The sequence below is a fragment of the Brachionichthys hirsutus genome, chromosome 7, assembly GCF_040956055.1.
Source record: "Brachionichthys hirsutus isolate HB-005 chromosome 7, CSIRO-AGI_Bhir_v1, whole genome shotgun sequence".
Classification (NCBI taxonomy): Eukaryota; Metazoa; Chordata; class Actinopteri; order Lophiiformes; family Brachionichthyidae; genus Brachionichthys; species Brachionichthys hirsutus.
The window spans coordinates 1,673,230-1,691,113 of NC_090903.1; the positions used below are offsets into that span (position 1 = coordinate 1,673,230).

The 17,884-nt window shown below is 41.6% G+C and overlaps 55 pseudogenes; all 55 read left to right on the forward strand.

Annotated features, from left to right (window-relative positions):
- Positions 1-141: 141 nt before the first annotated feature.
- Positions 142-260, forward strand: LOC137896289 (5S ribosomal RNA; annotated as a pseudogene).
- A 196-nt stretch (positions 261-456) lies between these two features.
- LOC137897267 (5S ribosomal RNA) lies at positions 457-575 on the forward strand (annotated as a pseudogene).
- Positions 576-771: 196 nt separating this feature from the next.
- Positions 772-890, forward strand: LOC137897789 (5S ribosomal RNA; annotated as a pseudogene).
- A 196-nt stretch (positions 891-1,086) lies between these two features.
- On the forward strand, positions 1,087-1,205 carry LOC137897406 (5S ribosomal RNA; annotated as a pseudogene).
- Positions 1,206-1,401: 196 nt separating this feature from the next.
- On the forward strand, positions 1,402-1,520 carry LOC137897418 (5S ribosomal RNA; annotated as a pseudogene).
- Positions 1,521-1,716: 196 nt separating this feature from the next.
- LOC137896291 (5S ribosomal RNA) lies at positions 1,717-1,835 on the forward strand (annotated as a pseudogene).
- A 196-nt stretch (positions 1,836-2,031) lies between these two features.
- LOC137897766 (5S ribosomal RNA) lies at positions 2,032-2,150 on the forward strand (annotated as a pseudogene).
- A 195-nt stretch (positions 2,151-2,345) lies between these two features.
- On the forward strand, positions 2,346-2,464 carry LOC137897013 (5S ribosomal RNA; annotated as a pseudogene).
- A 195-nt stretch (positions 2,465-2,659) lies between these two features.
- Positions 2,660-2,778, forward strand: LOC137896521 (5S ribosomal RNA; annotated as a pseudogene).
- Positions 2,779-2,974: 196 nt separating this feature from the next.
- LOC137896555 (5S ribosomal RNA) lies at positions 2,975-3,093 on the forward strand (annotated as a pseudogene).
- Positions 3,094-3,289: 196 nt separating this feature from the next.
- Positions 3,290-3,408, forward strand: LOC137897852 (5S ribosomal RNA; annotated as a pseudogene).
- Positions 3,409-3,603: 195 nt separating this feature from the next.
- LOC137897324 (5S ribosomal RNA) lies at positions 3,604-3,722 on the forward strand (annotated as a pseudogene).
- A 194-nt stretch (positions 3,723-3,916) lies between these two features.
- LOC137897470 (5S ribosomal RNA) lies at positions 3,917-4,035 on the forward strand (annotated as a pseudogene).
- Positions 4,036-4,230: 195 nt separating this feature from the next.
- LOC137896301 (5S ribosomal RNA) lies at positions 4,231-4,349 on the forward strand (annotated as a pseudogene).
- A 196-nt stretch (positions 4,350-4,545) lies between these two features.
- On the forward strand, positions 4,546-4,664 carry LOC137896873 (5S ribosomal RNA; annotated as a pseudogene).
- A 196-nt stretch (positions 4,665-4,860) lies between these two features.
- LOC137897463 (5S ribosomal RNA) lies at positions 4,861-4,979 on the forward strand (annotated as a pseudogene).
- Positions 4,980-5,175: 196 nt separating this feature from the next.
- On the forward strand, positions 5,176-5,294 carry LOC137897790 (5S ribosomal RNA; annotated as a pseudogene).
- Positions 5,295-5,490: 196 nt separating this feature from the next.
- LOC137897430 (5S ribosomal RNA) lies at positions 5,491-5,609 on the forward strand (annotated as a pseudogene).
- Positions 5,610-5,805: 196 nt separating this feature from the next.
- LOC137896811 (5S ribosomal RNA) lies at positions 5,806-5,924 on the forward strand (annotated as a pseudogene).
- A 196-nt stretch (positions 5,925-6,120) lies between these two features.
- On the forward strand, positions 6,121-6,239 carry LOC137897767 (5S ribosomal RNA; annotated as a pseudogene).
- Positions 6,240-6,434: 195 nt separating this feature from the next.
- On the forward strand, positions 6,435-6,553 carry LOC137897025 (5S ribosomal RNA; annotated as a pseudogene).
- Positions 6,554-6,748: 195 nt separating this feature from the next.
- Positions 6,749-6,867, forward strand: LOC137896522 (5S ribosomal RNA; annotated as a pseudogene).
- A 196-nt stretch (positions 6,868-7,063) lies between these two features.
- LOC137896864 (5S ribosomal RNA) lies at positions 7,064-7,182 on the forward strand (annotated as a pseudogene).
- Positions 7,183-7,378: 196 nt separating this feature from the next.
- On the forward strand, positions 7,379-7,497 carry LOC137897853 (5S ribosomal RNA; annotated as a pseudogene).
- A 510-nt stretch (positions 7,498-8,007) lies between these two features.
- Positions 8,008-8,126, forward strand: LOC137896942 (5S ribosomal RNA; annotated as a pseudogene).
- Positions 8,127-8,321: 195 nt separating this feature from the next.
- Positions 8,322-8,440, forward strand: LOC137896523 (5S ribosomal RNA; annotated as a pseudogene).
- Positions 8,441-8,636: 196 nt separating this feature from the next.
- On the forward strand, positions 8,637-8,755 carry LOC137896431 (5S ribosomal RNA; annotated as a pseudogene).
- Positions 8,756-8,951: 196 nt separating this feature from the next.
- On the forward strand, positions 8,952-9,070 carry LOC137897155 (5S ribosomal RNA; annotated as a pseudogene).
- A 195-nt stretch (positions 9,071-9,265) lies between these two features.
- LOC137896528 (5S ribosomal RNA) lies at positions 9,266-9,384 on the forward strand (annotated as a pseudogene).
- A 195-nt stretch (positions 9,385-9,579) lies between these two features.
- Positions 9,580-9,697, forward strand: LOC137897067 (5S ribosomal RNA; annotated as a pseudogene).
- A 196-nt stretch (positions 9,698-9,893) lies between these two features.
- LOC137897667 (5S ribosomal RNA) lies at positions 9,894-10,012 on the forward strand (annotated as a pseudogene).
- A 196-nt stretch (positions 10,013-10,208) lies between these two features.
- LOC137897441 (5S ribosomal RNA) lies at positions 10,209-10,327 on the forward strand (annotated as a pseudogene).
- A 196-nt stretch (positions 10,328-10,523) lies between these two features.
- On the forward strand, positions 10,524-10,642 carry LOC137896821 (5S ribosomal RNA; annotated as a pseudogene).
- Positions 10,643-10,838: 196 nt separating this feature from the next.
- On the forward strand, positions 10,839-10,957 carry LOC137897833 (5S ribosomal RNA; annotated as a pseudogene).
- Positions 10,958-11,152: 195 nt separating this feature from the next.
- Positions 11,153-11,271, forward strand: LOC137896622 (5S ribosomal RNA; annotated as a pseudogene).
- Positions 11,272-11,466: 195 nt separating this feature from the next.
- LOC137897325 (5S ribosomal RNA) lies at positions 11,467-11,585 on the forward strand (annotated as a pseudogene).
- A 194-nt stretch (positions 11,586-11,779) lies between these two features.
- On the forward strand, positions 11,780-11,898 carry LOC137897471 (5S ribosomal RNA; annotated as a pseudogene).
- A 195-nt stretch (positions 11,899-12,093) lies between these two features.
- Positions 12,094-12,212, forward strand: LOC137896313 (5S ribosomal RNA; annotated as a pseudogene).
- Positions 12,213-12,408: 196 nt separating this feature from the next.
- Positions 12,409-12,527, forward strand: LOC137896874 (5S ribosomal RNA; annotated as a pseudogene).
- Positions 12,528-13,038: 511 nt separating this feature from the next.
- LOC137897791 (5S ribosomal RNA) lies at positions 13,039-13,157 on the forward strand (annotated as a pseudogene).
- Positions 13,158-13,353: 196 nt separating this feature from the next.
- Positions 13,354-13,472, forward strand: LOC137897769 (5S ribosomal RNA; annotated as a pseudogene).
- Positions 13,473-13,667: 195 nt separating this feature from the next.
- Positions 13,668-13,786, forward strand: LOC137896326 (5S ribosomal RNA; annotated as a pseudogene).
- A 196-nt stretch (positions 13,787-13,982) lies between these two features.
- On the forward strand, positions 13,983-14,101 carry LOC137896875 (5S ribosomal RNA; annotated as a pseudogene).
- Positions 14,102-14,297: 196 nt separating this feature from the next.
- On the forward strand, positions 14,298-14,416 carry LOC137897480 (5S ribosomal RNA; annotated as a pseudogene).
- A 196-nt stretch (positions 14,417-14,612) lies between these two features.
- LOC137897792 (5S ribosomal RNA) lies at positions 14,613-14,731 on the forward strand (annotated as a pseudogene).
- A 196-nt stretch (positions 14,732-14,927) lies between these two features.
- LOC137896835 (5S ribosomal RNA) lies at positions 14,928-15,046 on the forward strand (annotated as a pseudogene).
- Positions 15,047-15,241: 195 nt separating this feature from the next.
- LOC137896822 (5S ribosomal RNA) lies at positions 15,242-15,360 on the forward strand (annotated as a pseudogene).
- Positions 15,361-15,556: 196 nt separating this feature from the next.
- LOC137897834 (5S ribosomal RNA) lies at positions 15,557-15,675 on the forward strand (annotated as a pseudogene).
- Positions 15,676-15,870: 195 nt separating this feature from the next.
- Positions 15,871-15,989, forward strand: LOC137897455 (5S ribosomal RNA; annotated as a pseudogene).
- A 195-nt stretch (positions 15,990-16,184) lies between these two features.
- LOC137897326 (5S ribosomal RNA) lies at positions 16,185-16,303 on the forward strand (annotated as a pseudogene).
- A 194-nt stretch (positions 16,304-16,497) lies between these two features.
- Positions 16,498-16,616, forward strand: LOC137897472 (5S ribosomal RNA; annotated as a pseudogene).
- Positions 16,617-16,811: 195 nt separating this feature from the next.
- Positions 16,812-16,930, forward strand: LOC137896519 (5S ribosomal RNA; annotated as a pseudogene).
- A 196-nt stretch (positions 16,931-17,126) lies between these two features.
- Positions 17,127-17,245, forward strand: LOC137897452 (5S ribosomal RNA; annotated as a pseudogene).
- A 196-nt stretch (positions 17,246-17,441) lies between these two features.
- Positions 17,442-17,560, forward strand: LOC137897793 (5S ribosomal RNA; annotated as a pseudogene).
- A 196-nt stretch (positions 17,561-17,756) lies between these two features.
- Positions 17,757-17,875, forward strand: LOC137897467 (5S ribosomal RNA; annotated as a pseudogene).
- The last annotated feature ends 9 nt before the right edge of the window (positions 17,876-17,884 follow it).

Below are 17,884 nucleotides of genomic sequence, written 5' to 3' on the forward strand. Positions count from 1 at the left end.
CGATCATGGAATTCAGGACTTGACGACTGATTGTAGAAAAATGTGTTGTAGTTGTCTGGTTAAAGAAAGATGCCTTTGTTGCTGAAGTTGTTTAAAATTGTGACAAATCTATATATACTATGTTTTCTATACCGTACCCCAGCTCACGGCCATACCTGCCTGGGAGTGCCCAATCTCATCAGATCTTGGAAGCCAAGCAGGCACGGGCCTGGTTAGTACATGTGCAGGAGACTCACTTGGAATACCAGGTGCTGTGAGCTTTTAAATTGGTCAGAATTTTGAATTTAAAGAAAGAAAATCTACCTGGGATGAATGCGATCATGGAATTCAGGACTTGACGACTGATTGTATAAAAATGTGTTGTAGTTGTCTGGTTAAAGAAAGTTGCCTTTGTTGCTGAAGTTGTTTAAAATTGTGAGAAATCTATATATACTATGTTTTCTATACCGTACTCCAGCTCGCGGCCATACTTGCCTGGGAGTGCCCAATCTCACCAGACCTTGGAAGCCAAGCAGGCGCGGGCCTGGTCAGTACATGTGCAGGAGACTCACTTGGAATACCAGGTGCTGTGAGCTTTTAAATTGGTCAGAATTTTGGATTTAAAGAAAAAAAATCTACCTGGGATGAATGCGATCATGGAATTCAGGACTTGACGACTGATTGTAGAAAAATGTGCTTTAGTTGTCTGGTTAAAGAAAGTTGCCTTTGTTGCTGAAGTTGTTTAAAATTGTGACAAATCTATATATACTATGTTTTCTATACTGTACTCCAGCTCACGGCCATACCTGCCTGGGAGTGCCCAATCTCATCAGATCTTGGAAGCCAAGCAGGCAAGGGCCTGGTCAGTACATGTGCAGGAGACTCACTTGGAATACCAGGTGCTGTGGGCTTTTAAATTGGTCAGAATTTTGGATTTAAAGAAAAAAAATCTACCTGGGATGAACGCGATCATGGAATTCAGGACTTGACGACTGATTGTAGAAAAATGTGCTTTAGTTGTCTGGTTAAAGAAAGTTGCCTTTGTTGCTGAAGTTGTTTAAAATTGTGACAAATCTATATATACTATGTTTTCTATACTGTACTCCAGCTCACGGCCATACCTGCCTGGGAGTGCCCAATCTCGTCAGATCTTGGAAGCCAAGCAGGCACGGGCCTGGTTAGTACATGTGCAGGAGACTCACTTGGAATACCAGGTGCTGTGAGCTTTTAAATTGGTCAGAATTTTGAATTGACAGAATTTTTTTTTACCTGGGATGAATGCGATCATGGAATTCAGGACTTGACGACTGATTGTAGAAAAATGTGTTTTAGTTGTCTGGTTAAAGAAAGTTGCCTTTGTTGCTGAAGTTGTTTAAAATTGTGACAAATCTATATATACTATGTTTTCTATACTGTACTCCAGCTCACGGCCATACCTGCCTGGGAGTGCCCAATCTCGTCAGATCTTGGAAGCCAAGCAGGCACGGGCCTGGTTAGTACATGTGCAGGAGACTCACTTGGAATACCAGGTGCTGTGAGCTTTTAAATTGGTCAGAATTTTGAATTGACAGAATTTTTTTTTACCTGGGATGAATGCGATCATGGAATTCAGGACTTGACGACTGATTGTAGAAAAATGTGTTTTAGTTGTCTGGTTAAAGAAAGTTGCCTTTGTTGCTGAAGTTGTTTAAAATTGTGACAAATCTATATATACTATGTTTTCTATGCCATGCTCTAGCTCACGGCCATACCTGCCTGGGAGTGCCCAATCTCATCAGATCTTGGAAGCCAAGCAGGCATGGGCCTGGTTAGTACATGTGCAGGAGACTCACTTGGGATTCCAGGTGCTGTGAGCTTTTAAATTGGTCAGAATTTTGAATTCAAAGAAAAAAAATCTACCTGGGATGAATGTGATCATGGAATTCAGGACTTGACGACTGATTGTATAAAAATGTGTTGTCGTTGTCTGGTTAAAGAAAGTTGCCTTTGTTGCTGAAGTTGTTTAAAATTGTGACAAATCTATATATACTATGTTTTCTATGCTGTACTCCAGCTCACGGCCATACCTGCCTGGGAGTGCCCAATCTCATCAGATCTTGGAAGCCAAGTAGGCACGGGCCTGGTTAGTACATGTGCAGGAGACTCACTTGGAATACCAGGTGCTGTGAGCTTTTAAACTGGTCAGAATTTTGAATTTAAAGAAAAAAATCTTCCTGGGATGAATGCGATCATGGAATTCAGGACTTGACGACTGATTGTAGAAAAATGTGTTTTAGTTGTCTGGTTCAAGAAAGTTGCCTTTGTTGCTGAAGTTGTTTAAAATTGTGACAAATCTATATATACTATGTTTTCTATACTGTACTCCAGCTCACGGCCATACCTGCCTGGGAGTGCCCGATCTCATCAGATCTTGGAAGCCAAGCAGGCACGGGCCTGGTTAGTACGTGTGCAGGAGACTCACTTGGAATACCAGGTGCTGTGAGCTTTTAAATTGGTCAGAATTTTGAATTTAAAGAAAAAAATCTTCCTGGGATGAATGCGATCATGGAATTCAGGACTTGACGACTGATTGTAGAAAAATGTGTTTTAGTTGTCTGGTTCAAGAAAGTTGCCTTTGTTGCTGAAGTTGTTTAAAATTGTGACAAATCTATATATACTATGTTTTCTATACTGCACTCCAGCTCACGGCCATACCTGCCTGGGAGTGCCCAATCTCATCAGATCTTGGAAGCCAAGCTGGCACGGGCCTGGTCAGTACATGTGCAGGAGACTCACTTGGAATACCAGGTGCTGTGAGCTTTTAAATTGGTCAGAATTTTGGATTTAAAGAAAAAAAATCTACCTGGGATGAATGCGATCATGGAATTCAGGACTTGACGACTGATTGTAGAAAAATGTGCTTTAGTTGTCTGGTTAAAGAAAGTTGCCTTTGTTGCTGAAGTTGTTTAAAATTGTGACAAATCTATATATACTATGTTTTCTATACTGTACTCCAGCTCACGGCCATACCTGCCTGGGAGTGCCCAATCTCATCAGATCTTGGAAGCCAAGTAGGCACGGGCCTGGTCAGTACATGTGCAGGGGACTCACTTGGAATACCAGGTGCTGTGAGCTTTTAAATTGGTCAGAATTTTGGATTTAAAGAAAAAAAATCTACCTGGGATGAATGCGATCATGGAATTCAGGACTTGACGACTGATTGTAGAAAAATGTGCTTTAGTTGTCTGGTTAAAGAAAGTTGCCTTTGTTGCTGAAGTTGTTTAAAATTGTGACAAATCTATATATACCATGTTTTCTATACTGTACTCCAGCTCACGGCCATACCTGCCCGGGAGTGCCCAATCTCATCAGATCTTGGAAGCCAAGCAGGCACGGGCCTGGTTAGTACATGTGCAGGAGACTCACTTGGAATACCAGGTGCTGTGAGCTTTTAAACTGGTCAGAATTTTGAATTTAAAGAAAAAAATCTTCCTGGGATGAATGCGATCATGGAATTCAGGACTTGACGACTGATTGTAGAAAAATGTGTTTTAGTTGTCTGGTTCAAGAAAGTTGCCTTTGTTGCTGAAGTTGTTTAAAATTGTGACAAATCTATATATACTATGTTTTCTATGCCGTGCTCTAGCTCACGGCCATACCTGCCTGGGAGTGCCAAATCTCATCAGATCTTGGAAGCCGAGCAGGCGTGGGCCTGGTTAGTACATGTGCAGGAGACTCACTTGGGATACCAGGTGCTGTGAGCTTTCAAATTGGTCAGAATTTTGAATTTAAAAAAAAAAAATCTACCTGGGATGAATGTGATCATGGAATTCAGGACTTGACGACTGATTGTATAAAAATGTGTTGTCGTTGTCTGGTTAAAGAAAGTTGCCTTTGTTGCTGAAGTTGTTTAAAATTGTGACAAATCTATATATACTATGTTTTCTATACTGCACTCCAGCACGGCCATACCTGCCTGGGAGTGCCCAATCTCATCAGATCTTGGAAGCCAAGTAGGCACGGGCCTGGTCAGTACATGTGCAGGAGACTCACTTGGAATGCCAGGTGCTGTGAGCTTTTAAATTGGTCAGAATTTTGAATTTAAAGAAAAAAATCTTCCTGGGATGAATGCGATCATGGAATTCAGGACTTGACGACTGATTGTAGAAAAATGTGTTGTAGTTGTCTGGTTAAAGAAAGATGCCTTTGTTGCTGAAGTTGTTTAAAATTGTGACAAATCTATATATACTATGTTTTCTATACCGTACCCCAGCTCACGGCCATACCTGCCTGGGAGTGCCCAATCTCATCAGATCTTGGAAGCCAAGCAGGCACGGGCCTGGTTAGTACATGTGCAGGAGACTCACTTGGAATACCAGGTGCTGTGAGCTTTTAAATTGGTCAGGATTTTGAATTGACAGAATTTTTTTTTACCTGGGATGAATGCGATCATGGAATTCAGGACTTGACGACTGATTGTAGAAAAATGTGTTTTAGTTGTCTGGTTAAAGAAAGTTGCCTTTGTTGCTGAAGTTGTTTAAAATTGTGACAAATCTATATATACTATGTTTTCTATACTGTGTTCCAGTTCACGGCCGTACCTGCTTGGGAGTGCCCAATCTCGTCAGATCTTGGAAGCCAAGCAGGCACGGGCCTGGTTAGTACATGTGCAGGAGACTCACTTGGAATACCAGGTGCTGTGAGCTTTTAAATTGGTCAGAATTTTGAATTTAAAGAAAAAAAATCTACCTGGGATGAATGCGATCATGGAATTCAGGACTTGACGACTGATTGTATAAAAATGTGTTGTAGTTGTCTGGTTAAAGAAAGTTGCCTCTGTTGCTGAAGTTGTTTAAAATTGTGAGAAATCTATATATACTATGTTTTCTATACCGTACTCCAGCTCGCGGCCATACTTGCCTGGGAGTGCCCGATCTCACCAGACCTTGGAAGCCAAGCAGGTGCGGGCCTGGTCAGTACATGTGCAGGAGACTCACTTGGAATACCAGGTGCTGTGAGCTTTTAAATTGGTCAGAATTTTGGATTTAAAGAAAAGAAATCTACCTGGGATGAATGCGATCATGGAATTCAGGACTTGACGACTGATTGTAGAAAAATGTGCTTTAGTTGTCTGGTTAAAGAAAGTTGCCTTTGTTGCTGAAGTTGTTTAAAATTGTGACAAATCTATATATACTATGTTTTCTATACTGTACTCCAGCTCACGGCCATACCTGCCTGGGAGTGCCCAATCTCATCAGATCTTGGAAGCCAAGCAGGCAAGGGCCTGGTCAGTACATGTGCAGGAGACTCACTTGGAATACCAGGTGCTGTGGGCTTTTAAATTGGTCAGAATTTTGGATTTAAAGAAAAAAAATCTACCTGGGATGAACGCGATCATGGAATTCAGGACTTGACGACTGATTGTAGAAAAATGTGCTTTAGTTGTCTGGTTAAAGAAAGTTGCCTTTGTTGCTGAAGTTGTTTAAAATTGTGACAAATCTATATATACTATGTTTTCTATACTGTACTCCAGCTCACGGCCATACCTGCCTGGGAGTGCCCAATCTCGTCAGATCTTGGAAGCCAAGCAGGCACGGGCCTGGTTAGTACATGTGCAGGAGACTCACTTGGAATACCAGGTGCTGTGAGCTTTTAAATTGGTCAGAATTTTGAATTGACAGAATTCTTTTTTACCTGGGATGAATGCGATCATGGAATTCAGGACTTGACGACTGATTGTAGAAAAATGTGTTTTAGTTGTCTGGTTAAAGAAAGTTGCCTTTGTTGCTGAAGTTGTTTAAAATTGTGACAAATCTATATATACTATGTTTTCTATGCCATGCTCTAGCTCACGGCCATACCTGCCTGGGAGGGCCCAATCTCATCAGATCTTGGAAGCCAAGCAGGCATGGGCCTGGTTAGTACATGTGCAGGAGACTCACTTGGGATTCCAGGTGCTGTGAGCTTTTAAATTGGTCAGAATTTTGAATTCAAAGAAAAAAAATCTACCTGGGATGAATGTGATCATGGAATTCAGGACTTGACGACTGATTGTATAAAAATGTGTTGTCGTTGTCTGGTTAAAGAAAGTTGCCTTTGTTGCTGAAGTTGTTTAAAATTGTGACAAATCTATATATACTATGTTTTCTATGCTGTACTCCAGCTCACGGCCATACCTGCCTGGGAGTGCCCAATCTCATCAGATCTTGGAAGCCAAGTAGGCACGGGCCTGGTTAGTACATGTGCAGGAGACTCACTTGGAATACCAGGTGCTGTGAGCTTTTAAACTGGTCAGAATTTTGAATTTAAAGAAAAAAATCTTCCTGGGATGAATGCGATCATGGAATTCAGGACTTGACGACTGATTGTAGAAAAATGTGTTTTAGTTGTCTGGTTCAAGAAAGTTGCCTTTGTTGCTGAAGTTGTTTAAAATTGTGACAAATCTATATATACTATGTTTTCTATACTGTACTCCAGCTCACGGCCATACCTGCCTGGGAGTGCCCGATCTCATCAGATCTTGGAAGCCAAGCAGGCACGGGCCTGGTTAGTACGTGTGCAGGAGACTCACTTGGAATACCAGGTGCTGTGAGCTTTTAAATTGGTCAGAATTTTGAATTTAAAGAAAAAAATCTTCCTGGGATGAATGCGATCATGGAATTCAGGACTTGACGACTGATTGTAGAAAAATGTGTTTTAGTTGTCTGGTTCAAGAAAGTTGCCTTTGTTGCTGAAGTTGTTTAAAATTGTGACAAATCTATATATACTATGTTTTCTATACTGCACTCCAGCTCACGGCCATACCTGCCTGGGAGTGCCCAATCTCATCAGATCTTGGAAGCCAAGCTGGCACGGGCCTGGTCAGTACATGTGCAGGAGACTCACTTGGAATACCAGGTGCTGTGAGCTTTTAAATTGGTCAGAATTTTGGATTTAAAGAAAAAAAATCTACCTGGGATGAATGCGATCATGGAATTCAGGACTTGACGACTGATTGTAGAAAAATGTGCTTTAGTTGTCTGGTTAAAGAAAGTTGCCTTTGTTGCTGAAGTTGTTTAAAATTGTGACAAATCTATATATACTATGTTTTCTATACTGTACTCCAGCTCACGGCCATACCTGCCTGGGAGTGCCCAATCTCATCGGATCTTGGAAGCCAAGTAGGCACGGGCCTGGTCAGTACATGTGCAGGGGACTCACTTGGAATACCGGGTGCCGTGAGCTTTTAAATTGGTCAGAATTTTGGATTTAAAGAAAAAAAATCTACCTGGGATGAATGCGATCATGGAATTCAGGACTTGACGACTGATTGTAGAAAAATGTGCTTTAGTTGTCTGGTTAAAGAAAGTTGCCTTTGTTGCTGAAGTTTTTTAAAATTGTGACAAATCTATATATACCATGTTTTCTATACTGTACTCCAGCTCACGGCCATACCTGCCCGGGAGTGCCCAATCTCATCAGATCTTGGAAGCCAAGCAGGCACGGGCCTGGTTAGTACATGTGCAGGAGACTCACTTGGAATACCAGGTGCTGTGAGCTTTTAAACTGGTCAGAATTTTGAATTTAAAGAAAAAAATCTTCCTGGGATGAATGCGATCATGGAATTCAGGACTTGACAACTGATTGTAGAAAAATGTGTTTTAGTTGTCTGGTTCAAGAAAGTTGCCTTTGTTGCTGAAGTTGTTTAAAATTGTGACAAATCTATATATACTATGTTTTCTATGCCATGCTCTAGCTCACGGCCATACCTGCCTGGGAGTGCCAAATCTCATCGGGTCTTGGAAGCCGAGCAGGCGTGGGCCTGGTTAGTACATGTGCAGGAGGCTCACTTGGGATACCAGGTGCTGTGAGCTTTTAAATTGGTCAGAATTTTGAATTTAAAGAAAAAAAATCTACCTGGGATGAATGTGATCATGGAATTCAGGACTTGACGACTGATTGTATAAAAATGTGTTGTCGTTGTCTGGTTAAAGAAAGTTGCCTTTGTTGCTGAAGTTGTTTAAAATTGTGACAAATCTATATATACTATGTTTTCTATACTGTACTCCAGCTCACGGCCATACCTGCCTGGGAGTGCCCAATCTCATCAGATCTTGGAAGCCAAGCAGGCACGGGCCTGGTTAGTACGTGTGCGGGAGACTCACTTGGAATACCAGGTGCTGTGAGCTTTTAAATTGGTCAGAATTTTGAATTTAAAGAAAAAAATCTTCCTGGGATGAATGCGATCATGGAATTCAGGACTTGACGACTGATTGTAGAAAAATGTGTTTTAGTTGTCTGGTTCAAGAAAGTTGCCTTTGTTGCTGAAGTTGTTTAAAATTGTGACAAATCTATATATACTATGTTTTCTATACTGCACTCCAGCTCACGGCCATACCTGCCTGGGAGTGCCCAATCTCATCAGATCTTGGAAGCCAAGCTGGCACGGGCCTGGTCAGTACATGTGCAGGAGACTCACTTGGAATACCAGGTGCTGTGAGCTTTTAAATTGGTCAGAATTTTTGATTTAAAGAAAAAAAATCTACCTGGGATGAATGCGATCATGGAATTCAGGACTTGACGACTGATTGTAGAAAAATGTGCTTTAGTTGTCTGGTTAAAGAAAGTTGCCTTTGTTGCTGAAGTTGTTTAAAATTGTGACAAATCTATATATACTATGTTTTCTATACTGCACTCCAGCTCACGGCCATACCTGCCTGGGAGTGCCCAATCTCATCAGATCTTGGAAGCCAAGTAGGCACGGGCCTGGTCAGTACATGTGCAGGGGACTCACTTGGAATACCAGGTGCCGTGAGCTTTTAAATTGGTCAGAATTTTGGATTTTAAGAAAAAAAATCTACCTGGGATGAATGCGATCATGGAATTCAGGACTTGACGACTGATTGTAGAAAAATGTGCTTTAGTTGTCTGGTTAAAGAAAGTTGCCTTTGTTGCTGAAGTTGTTTAAAATTGTGACAAATCTATATATACCATGTTTTCTATACTGTACTCCAGCTCACGGCCATACCTGCCCGGGAGTGCCCAATCTCATCAGATCTTGGAAGCCAAGCAGGCACGGGCCTGGTTAGTACATGTGCAGGAGACTCACTTGGAATACCACGTGCTGTGGGCTTTTAAACTGGTCAGAATTTTGAATTTAAAGAAAAAAATCTTCCTGGGATGAATGCGATCATGGAATTCAGGACTTGACGACTGATTGTAGAAAAATGTGTTTTAGTTGTCTGGTTCAAGAAAGTTGCCTTTGTTGCTGAAGTTGTTTAAAATTGTGACAAATCTATATATACTATGTTTTCTATACTGTACTCCAGCTCACGGCCATACCTGCCTGGGAGTGCCCGATCTCACCAGATCTTGGAAGCCAAGCAGGCACGGGCCTGGTTAGTACGTGTGCAGGAGACTCACTTGGAATACCAGGTGCTGTGAGCTTTTAAATTGGTCAGAATTTTGAATTTAAAGAAAAAAATCTTCCTGGGATGAATGCGATCATGGAATTCAGGACTTGACGACTGATTGTAGAAAAATGTGTTTTAGTTGTCTGGTTCAAGAAAGTTGCCTTTGTTGCTGAAGTTTTTTAAAATTGTGACAAATCTATATATACTATGTTTTCTATACCGTACTCCAGCTCACGGCCATACCTGCCTGGGAGTGCCCAATCCGTCAGATCTTGGAAGCCAAGCAGGCACGGGCCTGGTTAGTACATGTGCAGGAGACTCACTTGGAATACCGGGTGCTGTGAGCTTTTAAATTGGTCAGAATTTTGAATTGACAGAAAAAAAATCTACCTGGGATGAATGCGATCATGGAATTCAGGACTTGACGACTGATTGTCGAAAAATGTGTTTTCGTTGTCTGGTTAAAGAAAGTTGCCTTTGTTGCTGAAGTTGTTTAAAATTGTGACAAATCTATATATACTATGTTTTCTATACTGTACTCCAGCTCACGGCCATACCTGCCTGGGAGTGCCCAATCTCGTCAGATCTTGGAAGCCAAGCAGGCACGGGCCTGGTTAGTACATGTGCAGGAGACTCACTTGGAATACCGGGTGCTGTGAGCTTTTAAATTGGTCAGAATTTTGAATTGACAGAAAAAAAATCTACCTGGGATGAATGCGATCATGGAATTCAGGACTTGACGACTGATTGTCGAAAAATGTGTTTTCGTTGTCTGGTTAAAGAAAGTTGCCTTTGTTGCTGAAGTTGTTTAAAATTGTGACAAATCTATATATACTATGTTTTCTATACTGTACTCCAGCTCACGGCCATACCTGCCTGGGAGTGCCCAATCTCGTCAGATCTTGGAAGCCAAGCAGGCACGGGCCTGGTTAGTACATGTGCAGGAGACTCACTTGGAATACCAGGTGCTGTGAGCTTTTAAATTGGTCAGAATTTTGGATTTAAAGAAAAAAAATCTACCTGGGATGAATGCGATCATGGAATTCAGGACTTGACAACTGATTGTAGAAAAATGTGCTTTAGTTGTCTGGTTAAAGAAAGTTGCCTTTGTTGCTGAAGTTGTTTAAAATTGTGACAAATCTATATATACTATGTTTTCTATACTGTGCTCCAGCTCACGGCCATACCTGCCCGGGAGTGCCCAATCTCATCAGATCTTGGAAGCCAAGCAGGCGAGGGCCTGGTCAGTACATGCGCAGGAGACTCACTTGGAATACCAGGTGCTGTGGGCTTTTAAGTTGGTCAGAATTTTGGATTTAAAGAAAAAAAATCTACCTGGGATGAATGCGATCATGGAATTCAGGACTTGACGACTGATTGTAGAAAAATGTGCTTTAGTTGTCTGGTTAAAGAAAGTTGCCTTTGTTGCTGAAGTTGTTTAAAATTGTGACAAATCTATATATACCATGTTTTCTATACTGTACTCCAGCTCACGGCCATACCTGCCCGGGAGTGCCCAATCTCATCAGATCTTGGAAGCCAAGCAGGCACGGGCCTGGTTAGTACGTGTGCAGGAGACTCACTTGGAATACCAGGTGCTGTGAGCTTTTAAATTGGTCAGAATTTTGAATTTAAAGAAAAAAATCTTCCTGGGATGAATGCGATCATGGAATTCAGGACTTGACGACTGATTGTAGAAAAATGTGTTTTAGTTGTCTGGTTCAAGAAAGTTGCCTTTGTTGCTGAAGTTGTTTAAAATTGTAACAAATCTATATATACTATGTTTTCTATAGTGGACTCCAGCTCACGGCCATACCTGCCTGGGAGTGCCCAATCTCGTCAGATCTTGGAAGCCAAGCAGGCATGGGCCTGGTTAGTACATGTGCAGGAGACTCACTTGGAATACCAGGTGCTGTGAGCTTTTAAATTGGTCAGAATTTTGAATTTAAAGAAAAAAATCTTCCTGGGATGAATGCGATCATGGAATTCAGGACTTGACGACTGATTGTAGAAAAATGTGTTTTAGTTGTCTGGTTCAAGAAAGTTGCCTTTGTTGCTGAAGTTGTTTAAAATTGTGACAAATCTATATATACTATGTTTTCTATGCCGTGCTCTAGCTCACGGCCATACCTGCCTGGGAGTGCCAAATCTCATCAGATCTTGGAAGCCGAGCAGGCGTGGGCCTGGTTAGTACATGTGCAGGAGACTCACTTGGGATACCAGGTGCTGTGAGCTTTTAAATTGGTCAGAATTTTGAATTTAAAGAAAAAAAATCTACCTGGGATGAATGTGATCATGGAATTCAGGACTTGACGACTGATTGTATAAAAATGTGTTGTCGTTGTCTGGTTAAAGAAAGTTGCCTTTGTTGCTGAAGTTGTTTAAAATTGTGACAAATCTATATATACTATGTTTTCTATACTGTACTCCAGCACGGCCATACCTGCCTGGGAGTGCCCAATCTCATCAGATCTTGGAAGCCAAGTAGGCACGGGCCTGGTCAGTACATGTGCAGGAGACTCACTTGGAATGCCAGGTGCTGTGAGCTTTTAAATTGGTCAGAATTTTGAATTTAAAGAAAAAAATCTTCCTGGGATGAATGCGATCATGGAATTCAGGACTTGACGACTGATTGTAGAAAAATGTGTTGTAGTTGTCTGGTTAAAGAAAGATGCCTTTGTTGCTGAAGTTGTTTAAAATTGTGACAAATCTATATATACTATGTTTTCTATACCGTACCCCAGCTCACGGCCATACCTGCCTGGGAGTGCCCAATCTCATCAGATCTTGGAAGCCAAGCAGGCACGGGCCTGGTTAGTACATGTGCAGGAGACTCACTTGGAATACCAGGTGCTGTGAGCTTTTAAATTGGTCAGGATTTTGAATTGACAGAATTTTTTTTTACCTGGGATGAATGCGATCATGGAATTCAGGACTTGACGACTGATTGTAGAAAAATGTGTTTTAGTTGTCTGGTTAAAGAAAGTTGCCTTTGTTGCTGAAGTTGTTTAAAATTGTGACAAATCTATATATACTATGTTTTCTATACTGTGTTCCAGTTCACGGCCGTACCTGCTTGGGAGTGCCCAATCTCGTCAGATCTTGGAAGCCAAGCAGGCACGGGCCTGGTTAGTACATGTGCAGGAGACTCACTTGGAATACCAGGTGCTGTGAGCTTTCAAATTGGTCAGAATTTTGAATTTAAAGAAAAAAAATCTACCTGGGATGAATGCGATCATGGAATTCAGGACTTGACGACTGATTGTATAAAAATGTGTTGTAGTTGTCTGGTTAAAGAAAGTTGCCTCTGTTGCTGAAGTTGTTTAAAATTGTGAGAAATCTATATATACTATGTTTTCTATACCGTACTCCAGCTCGTGGCCATACTTGCCTGGGAGTGCCCAATCTCACCAGACCTTGGAAGCCAAGCAGGTGCGGGCCTGGTCAGTACATGTGCAGGAGGCTCACTTGGAATACCAGGTGCTGTGAGCTTTTAAATTGGTCAGAATTTTGGATTTAAAGAAAAAAAATCTACCTGGGATGAATGCGATCATGGAATTCAGGACTTGACGACTGATTGTAGAAAAATGTGCTTTAGTTGTCTGGTTAAAGAAAGTTGCCTTTGTTGCTGAAGTTGTTTAAAATTGTGACAAATCTATATATACTATGTTTTCTATACTGTACTCCAGCTCACGGCCATACCTGCCTGGGAGTGCCCAATCTCATCAGATCTTGGAAGCCAAGCAGGCAAGGGCCTGGTCAGTACATGTGCAGGAGACTCACTTGGAATACCAGGTGCTGTGGGCTTTTAAATTGGTCAGAATTTTGGATTTAAAGAAAAAAAATCTACCTGGGATGAACGCGATCATGGAATTCAGGACTTGACGACTGATTGTATAAAAATGTGTTGTCGTTGTCTGGTTAAAGAAAGTTGCCTTTGTTGCTGAAGTTGTTTAAAATTGTGACAAATCTATATATACTATGTTTTCTATGCTGTACTCCAGCTCACGGCCATACCTGCCTGGGAGTGCCCAATCTCATCAGATCTTGGAAGCCAAGTAGGCACGGGCCTGGTTAGTACATGTGCAGGAGACTCACTTGGAATACCAGGTGCTGTGAGCTTTTAAACTGGTCAGAATTTTGAATTTAAAGAAAAAAATCTTCCTGGGATGAATGCGATCATGGAATTCAGGACTTGACGACTGATTGTAGAAAAATGTGTTTTAGTTGTCTGGTTCAAGAAAGTTGCCTTTGTTGCTGAAGTTGTTTAAAATTGTGACAAATCTATATATACTATGTTTTCTATACCGTACCCCAGCTCACGGCCATACCTGCCTGGGAGTGCCCAATCTCATCAGATCTTGGAAGCCAAGCAGGCACGGGCCTGGTTAGTACATGTGCAGGAGACTCACTTGGAATACCAGGTGCTGTGAGCTTTTAAATTGGTCAGGATTTTGAATTGACAGAATTTTTTTTTACCTGGGATGAATGCGATCATGGAATTCAGGACTTGACGACTGATTGTAGAAAAATGTGTTTTAGTTGTCTGGTTAAAGAAAGTTGCCTTTGTTGCTGAAGTTGTTTAAAATTGTGACAAATCTATATATACTATGTTTTCTATACTGTGTTCCAGTTCACGGCCGTACCTGCTTGGGAGTGCCCAATCTCGTCAGATCTTGGAAGCCAAGCAGGCACGGGCCTGGTTAGTACATGTGCAGGAGACTCACTTGGAATACCAGGTGCTGTGAGCTTTTAAATTGGTCAGAATTTTGAATTTAAAGAAAAAAAATCTACCTGGGATGAATGCGATCATGGAATTCAGGACTTGACGACTGATTGTATAAAAATGTGTTGTAGTTGTCTGGTTAAAGAAAGTTGCCTCTGTTGCTGAAGTTGTTTAAAATTGTGAGAAATCTATATATACTATGTTTTCTATACCGTACTCCAGCTCGCGGCCATACTTGCCTGGGAGTGCCCAATCTCACCAGACCTTGGAAGCCAAGCAGGTGCGGGCCTGGTCAGTACATGTGCAGGAGGCTCACTTGGAATACCAGGTGCTGTGAGCTTTTAAATTGGTCAGAATTTTGGATTTAAAGAAAAAAAATCTACCTGGGATGAATGCGATCATGGAATTCAGGACTTGACGACTGATTGTAGAAAAATGTGCTTTAGTTGTCTGGTTAAAGAAAGTTGCCTTTGTTGCTGAAGTTGTTTAAAATTGTGACAAATCTATATATACTATGTTTTCTATACTGTACTCCAGCTCACGGCCATACCTGCCTGGGAGTGCCCAATCTCATCAGATCTTGGAAGCCAAGCAGGCAAGGGCCTGGTCAGTACATGTGCAGGAGACTCACTTGGAATACCAGGTGCTGTGGGCTTTTAAATTGGTCAGAATTTTGGATTTAAAGAAAAAAAATCTACCTGGGATGAACGCGATCATGGAATTCAGGACTTGACGACTGATTGTATAAAAATGTGTTGTCGTTGTCTGGTTAAAGAAAGTTGCCTTTGTTGCTGAAGTTGTTTAAAATTGTGACAAATCTATATATACTATGTTTTCTATGCTGTACTCCAGCTCACGGCCATACCTGCCTGGGAGTGCCCAATCTCATCAGATCTTGGAAGCCAAGTAGGCACAGGCCTGGTTAGTACATGTGCAGGAGACTCACTTGGAATACCAGGTGCTGTGAGCTTTTAAACTGGTCAGAATTTTGAATTTAAAGAAAAAAATCTTCCTGGGATGAATGCGATCATGGAATTCAGGACTTGACGACTGATTGTAGAAAAATGTGTTTTAGTTGTCTGGTTCAAGAAAGTTGCCTTTGTTGCTGAAGTTGTTTAAAATTGTGACAAATCTATATATACTATGTTTTCTATACTGTGCTCCAGCTCACGGCCATACCTGCCCGGGAGTGCCCAATCTCATCAGATCTTGGAAGCCAAGCAGGCGAGGGCCTGGTCAGTACATGCGCAGGAGACTCACTTGGAATACCAGGTGCTGTGGGCTTTTAAGTTGGTCAGAATTTTGGATTTAAAGAAAAAAAATCTACCTGGGATGAATGCGATCATGGAATTCAGGACTTGACGACTGATTGTAGAAAAATGTGCTTTAGTTGTCTGGTTAAAGAAAGTTGCCTTTGTTGCTGAAGTTGTTTAAAATTGTGACAAATCTATATATACCATGTTTTCTATACTGTACTCCAGCTCACGGCCATACCTGCCCGGGAGTGCCCAATCTCATCAGATCTTGGAAGCCAAGCAGGCACGGGCCTGGTTAGTACGTGTGCAGGAGACTCACTTGGAATACCAGGTGCTGTGAGCTTTTAAATTGGTCAGAATTTTGAATTTAAAGAAAAAAATCTTCCTGGGATGAATGCGATCATGGAATTCAGGACTTGACGACTGATTGTAGAAAAATGTGTTTTAGTTGTCTGGTTCAAGAAAGTTGCCTTTGTTGCTGAAGTTGTTTAAAATTGTAACAAATCTATATATACTATGTTTTCTATAGTGGACTCCAGCTCACGGCCATACCTGCCTGGGAGTGCCCAATCTCGTCAGATCTTGGAAGCCAAGCAGGCACGGGCCTGGTTAGTACATGTGCAGGAGACTCACTTGGAATACCAGGTGCTGTGAGCTTTTAAATTGGTCAGAATTTTGAATTGAAAGAAAAAAATCTTCCTGGGATGAATGCGATCATGGAATTCAGGACTTGACGACTGATTGTAGAAAAATGTGTTTTAGTTGTCTGGTTCAAGAAAGTTGCCTTTGTTGCTGAAGTTGTTTAAAATTGTGACAAATCTATATATACTATGTTTTCTATGCCGTGCTCTAGCTCACGGCCATACCTGCCTGGGAGTGCCAAATCTCATCAGATCTTGGAAGCCGAGCAGGCGTGGGCCTGGTTAGTACATGTGCAGGAGACTCACTTGGGATACCAGGTGCTGTGAGCTTTTAAATTGGTCAGAATTTTGAATTTAAAGAAAAAAAATCTACCTGGGATGAATGTGATCATGGAATTCAGGACTTGACGACTGATTGTATAAAAATGTGTTGTCGTTGTCTGGTTAAAGAAAGTTGCCTTTGTTGCTGAAGTTGTTTAAAATTGTGACAAATCTATATATACTATGTTTTCTATACTGTACTCCAGCACGGCCATACCTGCCTGGGAGTGCCCAATCTCATCAGATCTTGGAAGCCAAGTAGGCACGGGCCTGGTCAGTACATGTGCAGGAGACTCACTTGGAATGCCAGGTGCTGTGAGCTTTTAAATTGGTCAGAATTTTGAATTTAAAGAAAGAAATCTTCCTGGGATGAATGCGATCATGGAATTCAGGACTTGACGACTGATTGTAGAAAAATGTGTTGTAGTTGTCTGGTTAAAGAAAGATGCCTTTGTTGCTGAAGTTGTTTAAAATTGTGACAAATCTATATATACTATGTTTTCTATACCGTACCCCAGCTCACGGCCATACCTGCCTGGGAGTGCCCAATCTCATCAGATCTTGGAAGCCGAGCAGGCACGGGCCTGGTTAGTACATGTGCAGGAGACTCACTTGGAATACCAGGTGCTGTGAGCTTTTAAATTGGTCAGGATTTTGAATTGACAGAATTTTTTTTTACCTGGGATGAATGCGATCATGGAATTCAGGACTTGACGACTGATTGTAGAAAAATGTGTTTTAGTTGTCTGGTTAAAGAAAGTTGCCTTTGTTGCTGAAGTTGTTTAAAATTGTGACAAATCTATATATACTATGTTTTCTATACTGTGTTCCAGTTCACGGCCGTACCTGCTTGGGAGTGCCCAATCTCGTCAGATCTTGGAAGCCAAGCAGGTGCGGGCCTGGTCGGTACATGTGCAGGAGACTCACTTGGAATACCAGGTGCTGTGAGCTTTTAAATTGGTCAGAATTTTGGATTTAAAGAAAAAAAATCTACCTGGGATGAATGCGATCATGGAATTCAGGACTTGACGACTGATTGTAGAAAAATGTGCTTTAGTTGTCTGGTTAAAGAAAGTTGCCTTTGTTGCTGAAGTTGTTTAAAATTGTGACAAATCTATATATACTATGTTTTCTATACTGTACTCCAGCTCACGGCCATACCTGCCTGGGAGTGCCCAATCTCATCAGATCTTGGAAGCCAAGCAGGCAAGGGCCTGGTCAGTACATGTGCAGGAGACTCACTTGGAATACCAGGTGCTGTGGGCTTTTAAATTGGTCAGAATTTTGGATTTAAAGAAAAAAAATCTACCTGGGATGAACGCGATCATGGAATTCAGGACTTGACGACTGATTGTAGAAAAATGTGCTTTAGTTGTCTGGTTAAAGAAAGTTGCCTTTGTTGCTGAAGTTGTTTAAAATTGTGACAAATCTATATATACTATGTTTTCTATACTGTACTCCAGCTCACGGCCATACCTGCCTGGGAGTGCCCAATCTCGTCAGATCTTGGAAGCCAAGCAGGCACGGGCCTGGTTAGTACATGTGCAGGAGACTCACTTGGAATACCAGGTGCTGTGAGCTTTTAAATTG